Raw genomic sequence first — 6398 nt, forward strand, 5'->3', positions numbered from 1 at the left:
TGTGGGGGATGTTTTTTTTCATGTTCGTTGCTGTGCACACATCTTGAACTTGTGTGTTCAAGATGGATTTGATGAGATTCAACACGTCATTAGTGATGTTAGAGATAGTGTGGAATATGTGAATCGGTCGGAGGCAAGACGTATACAATTTGCTAACTGTGTGCAACAATTATAATTGAAAGATAGGAAATTGATTCGTGATTGTAAAACTAGATGAAACTCGACTTTTGAGATGTTAAGTTGTGCACTCAAGTTCAAAGAAGCTTTTAAGATGTTAAAAGATAGTGATTCATTCTTTGATAGTTGCCCATTGGAAGATGATTGGGACAAGGTTTCCAAAGTTTGCTCAATTTTAGAGGCTTTCTGGACAGCTACTCACATTGTTTCAAGTTTGTTTCTTTTAAGTTTTTTTTTTTTTAAATTTGGTTAAGGTTGTGATTTGTGAGTATCCTGATTCAAATTTGTTTCAGGTTCTGAGTACCCTACTTCAAATTTGTTTCTCCAAGAAGTTAAAAAAATCAAAGTAGCATTGGATAGCCATGTAATATGATGAATATGACTTTATTAGGGATTTGGTTAAGAGAATGAAGATAAAGTCTGATAAATATTGGGGTGAGTGCAATTTGTTGATGGCTATAGTTGCTATCTTTGATCCAATCAAGGAAATGCTTTCACTTGAATTCTGTTTTCCTAGACTTTATTCTGATCAGGAAGCTAAGGAGAACATAGAAAAAGTGAAAGATGCCATCAATGTTCTTTATGAAGAGTATGTTGCTTATTCAATGAACAAAGGAAATTCTGGAAATCCAATTTCTTCTAACTCTTTTGGAAGCCAAGTTAGTCGCCAAAGGTCTGCATATGCTTGGGAAGATTTTGATGCATTTTGTGCACAAATTGAAACTTCAGTGCCTAAAAAATTGGAGCTAGTAGACTATCTAGAGAAAGGGCGTCTAAGATTACTGAGGTTCCTAGCAATTTTTGTTGTTTAGATTGGTGGAAGATGAATAGATTGCAGTATCCAATATTGTCAAGAATGACAACAAATATTTTAGCTATACATGTTACCACTGTGGCTTCAGAAGCAACGTTTAGTGCTGGGACAAGGGTAATTGATTCGTATCGTGCATCATTGTTGCCTGAAACATCACAAACTTTACTTTGTGGGAGTGATTGGTTTTGACATATACACCGAGTTATCAAAAATAAAGCAAGTTAACATTTATGCTAAATGATACATTATCTTTTTAAAACATTTGTTTAATTATGCACTTATTAATCTTCTTTTTTTTTTCTTTTTCATAAAGAGAAATCATACCAAGAAATATTTATCCCGTCATCTAACTCATGAAAGTAAGTTACAAAGTTACACACTTTTTTTAATTTAATATTCTTGACTTATTTTTTAGTTTTGAATTTCTTAAGTTGTGTAAATCTATTGTCAGTTTGTCACATAACATACTTGTCTGGCCATTTTTAATTACTATCATTCGTTATCTAATATTATTCATATTTTTTGCAAGTTGAACAGATATTTCTTGAATATTATTCATATTTTTTGCAAGTTGAACAGATATTTCTTGTTTTGAACTGCTTATCCTGGAAAGTTGAACAGATATTTCTTGTTTTGAACTGCTTATCCTGGAAGAAATATCTATGTACAAGGAATCAAGGACCATCGGTCATTGGTGTAGTGTAGTTCACTTGTATTTTGAAGTGAAGATGTGAAGTTGTGACTTGTGAACTTATTTTGAGTGCTTTGAAGTTTGAGCAATGTTGTTATGAACTTGTTTTGTGTTCTTTGAAGTTTGAGCAATGTTGTTATGAACTTGTTTTGTGTTTTGTGCTTTAAAACATTGAACTTTTAAATTTTCTCAAGTTTTTTTATTATTTATGTATGGATAAATTAAATTTTCTCAAGTTTTTTTATTATTTATGTATGGATAAATCAAAGTAGTTTATTTTTAATTGGCATATAAATTTCAAATAGGTCAAAATCGAGCTCGAGCTCAAGATTAGCTCGAACTCGAGCAGCTCGAACATTCTCGAGCTCGAGCTCAAGCAAAGCATATCATAACGAGCTCGAGCTCGAGCCACCCTAGGCTCGGGCTCGACTTGACTCGTTTACACCACTAAGCTTTACTTTGTGGGGGTGATTGGCTTCGACATATACACGGAGTTACCAAAAATAAAGTAAGTTAACATTCATGCTAAACGATACATTATCTTTTTAAAACATTTGTTTAATTATGCACTTATTTATCTTTTTTTTTTCAGAAAGAGAAATCATACCAAGAAATATTTCTTCCGGCATCTAACTCATGAAAGTAAGTTACTAAGTTACACACTTTTTTAATTTAATATTCTTGACTTATTTTTTAGTTTTGAATTTCTTAAGTTGTGTAAATCTATTGTCAATTTGTCACATAACATACTTGTCTGGCCATTTTTAATTACTATCATTTGTTATCTAATATTATTCATATTTTTTGCAAGTTGAACAGATATTTCTTGTTTTGAACTGCTTATCAGGGAAGAAATATCTATGTACAAGGAATCAAGGACCATCGGTCATTGGTGTAGTGTAGTTGACTTGTATTTTGAAGTGAAGATGTGAAGTTGTGACTTGTGAACTTATTTTGAGTGCTTTGAAGTTTGAGCAATGTTGTTATGAACTTGTTTTGTGTTTTGTGCTTTAAAACATTGAACTTTTAAATTTTCTCAAGTTTTTTTATTATTTATGTATGGATAAAACAAAGTAGTTTATTTTTAATTGGCATATAAATTTCAAAAAGGTCAAAATCGAGCTCGAGCTCAAATTCGAGCTCAAGATTAGCTCGAACTCGAGCTCGAGCTCAAGCAGCTCGAACATTCTCGAGCTCGAGCTCGAGAAAAGCATATCATAACGAGCTCGAGCTCGAGCCACCCCAGGCTCGGGCTCGGCCTGACTCGTTTACACCCCTAAGCTTTACTTCGTGGGGGTGATTGGCTTCGACAAATACCCGGAGTTACCAAAAATAAGGTAAGTTAACATTTATGCTAAACGATACATTATCTTTTTAAAACATTTGTTTAATTATGCACTTATTTATATATTTTTTTTTCAGAAAGAGAAATCATACCAAGAAATATTTCTTCCAGCATCTAACTCATGAAAGTAAGTTACTAAGTTACACACTTTTTTAATTTAATATTCTTGACTTATTTTTTAGTTTTGAATTTCTTATGTTGTGTAAATGTATTGTCTGTTTGTCACATAACATACTTGTCTGGCCATTTTTAATTACTATCATTCGTTATCTAATATTATTCATATTTTTTGCAAGTTGAACAGATATTTCTTGTTTTGAACTGCTTATCCTGGAAGAAATATCTATGTACAAGGAATCAAGGACCATCGGTCATTGGTGTAGTGTAGTTCACTTGTATTTTGAAGTGAAGATGTGAAGTTGTGACTTGTGAACTTATTTTGAGTGCTTTGAAGTTTGAGCAATGTTGTTATGAACTTGTTTTGTGTTTTGTGCTTTAAAACATTGAACTTTTAAATTTTCTCAAGTTTTTTTATTATTTATGTATGGATAAAACAAAGTGGTTTATTTTAATTGGCATATAAATTTCAAACAGGTCAAAATCGAGCTCGAGCTCGAGCTCAAATTCGAGCTCAAGATTAGCTTGAACTCGAGCTCGAGCTCAAGCAACTCGAACATTCTCGAGCTCAAGCCACCCAGGCTCGGGCTCGGCTTGACTCGTTTACACCCCTAAGCTTTACTTCGTGGGGGTGATTGGCTTCGACATATACCCGGAGTTACCAAAAATAAGGTAAGTTAACATTTATGCTAAACGATACATTATCTATTTAAAACATTTGTTTAATTATGCACTTATTTATATATTTTTTTTTCAGAAAGAGAAATCATACCAAGAAATATTTCTTCCGGCATCTAACTCTTGAAAGTAAGTTACTAAGTTACACACTTTTTTAATTTAATATTCTTGACTTATTTTTTAGTTTTGAATTTTTTAAGTTGTGTAAATGTATTGTCTGTTTGTCACATAACATACTTGTCTGGCCATTTTTAATTACTATCATTCGTTATCTAATATTATTCATATTTTTTGCAAGTTGAACAGATATTTCTTGTTTTGAACTGCTTATCCTGGAAAAAATATCTATGTACAAGGAATCAAGGACCATCGGTCATTGGTGTAGTGTAGTTGACTTGTATTTTGAAGTGAAGATGTGAAGTTGTGACTTGTGAACTTATTTTGAGTGCTTTGAAGTTTGAACAGTATTGTTATGAACTTGTTTTGTGTTTTGTGCTTTAAAACATTGAACTTTTAAATTTTCTCAAATTTTTATTGTTTATGTATGGATAAAACAAAGTAGTTTATTTTTAATTGGCATATAAATTTATAATCAAACAAGTCAATATCGAGCTCGAACATTCTTGAGCTCGAGCAGAGCATATCATAACGAGCTCGAGCCACCCCAGGCGACCATCCGATAGGGGGCCTAAATATTTCTGTTATAACAGGCGTTTAGGACACACCACTGAAGAATGCATCACTCTACGAAAGGAAATCGAAGACATCATCCAAAGAGGGTGACCAACTGTTCGTCCCAATCAATGGCACCCAAGCAGGGACCCCACCCCTACTGATCGAGGCATAGAGCCCCCATGGGAGGGTCCAGTAGGCGAGATAGTGAGTGTGAGGGGCGGGGAAAGGAGGATGAAGAACAGGAAGAGCGAAATTGGAAACACAAGCCCATGATCCACTAGAGACGATATAAAGACCAATTGAGTGCATCTAGAAGTCAAGACGACACAAGAGATTTTACTCGTAGTTAGCAAAGTAAACGCGTTATAGTTAGTTATCATGTACCTTTCGACCATTATAGTACGATAATAAAGTTATTAGTTCGAGTTATCAGTGAGCTGCCCGACTAGCAACCGAGGATCTTCAAGAACACAGTTCAAACAATTTGCATCTAAACGCCTACTAGGTAATAACCAGATTACAGTAGCTGACGATCGAAAGACAAGATCAGCCATTTTTTTTTAAAAAAAAAAAAAGGAAAAGGAACAAGAAAGGAAAAATTATTATTGTCATTATTATTATCATTATAATCGTTGGGTAAGCTCCGCCCTACCAACTATATTGCATGACAAGGTCAGGCGTTGAAGGGTATGTGGTACGATCGGAAGTTAGGGGAAAGGAGTCTAGGATAGAATATAGGGTTAATAGGAGAATAGACTAAGTAGGTAAAATAGTATAAGACACAGTCTAAGAAGTCACGGGGTATTTAGAAAAACGTGGCCTAGGAATAATTTTAGACGATCCGCAATACCCACCTCAGGCTAGAAGACACATACCCACCTAAGGCTAGAAGACACATACCCACCTGAGGATAGAAGACACATCCCCACATCAAACTAAAAGACACATACCCACCTGAGGCTAGAAGACACATCTTCACCTCAAGCTGGAAGGCACATACCTACCTGAGGCTGGAAGACATATACCTACGTGGAAGACATTCCCATTAGTCAGTATGGGAGAAACACATACCCACCTAAGGCTAGAAGACACATACCCACCTAAGGCTGGAAGACACATCCCCACCTCAGGCTGGAAGGCAGATACCCACCTGAGGCTAGAAGACATATACCCACGTGGAAGACATTCCCATTAGCCAGTATGGGAGAAACACATACCCACTTCAAGCTCGAAGACACATACCCACCTGAGGTTGGAAAACAGATCCCCACCTCAGGCTGGAAGGCACATACCCACCTGAGGTTGTAAGACATATACCTACATGGAAGACATTCCCATTAGCCAGTATGGGAGAAACACATACCCACCTCAGGCTGGAAGGCACATACCCACCTCAAGCTAGAAGACATATACCCACGTGGAAGACATTCCCATTAGCCAGTATAGGAGAAACGCATACCCACCTCAGGCTGGAAGGCACATACCCACCTGAAGCTGGAAGAAACATACCCACCTGAGGCTGGAAGACACACCCCCACCTCAGGCTGGAAGATACATCCCCACCTCAGGTTGGAAGGCACATACCCACCTCAGGCTAGAAGACATATACCCACTAAGTAGTGGAAGACTCGTCCTCCCACCGTTCAAAAACGAAGGACTCGAGATATTCTTATAAAATAGAATAAAAAATAGATGGAAGTAACAGTCAGCACAATCAGTCTCAACTAACTGGGGCCAGTCGGTCAAGACCTTTGGCCGACTACTAGACAATCAGTCAGGATCTTTGGCCAACTGCCTCATAGGCGGATTCAATAGAAGTTGAGCACATTCATTTATATATATATATATATATATATATATATATATATATATATATATATATATATATATATATATATATA

Source organism: Ipomoea triloba, chromosome 2, assembly GCF_003576645.1.
Source record: "Ipomoea triloba cultivar NCNSP0323 chromosome 2, ASM357664v1".
NCBI classification, from domain to species: Eukaryota; Viridiplantae; Streptophyta; class Magnoliopsida; order Solanales; family Convolvulaceae; genus Ipomoea; species Ipomoea triloba.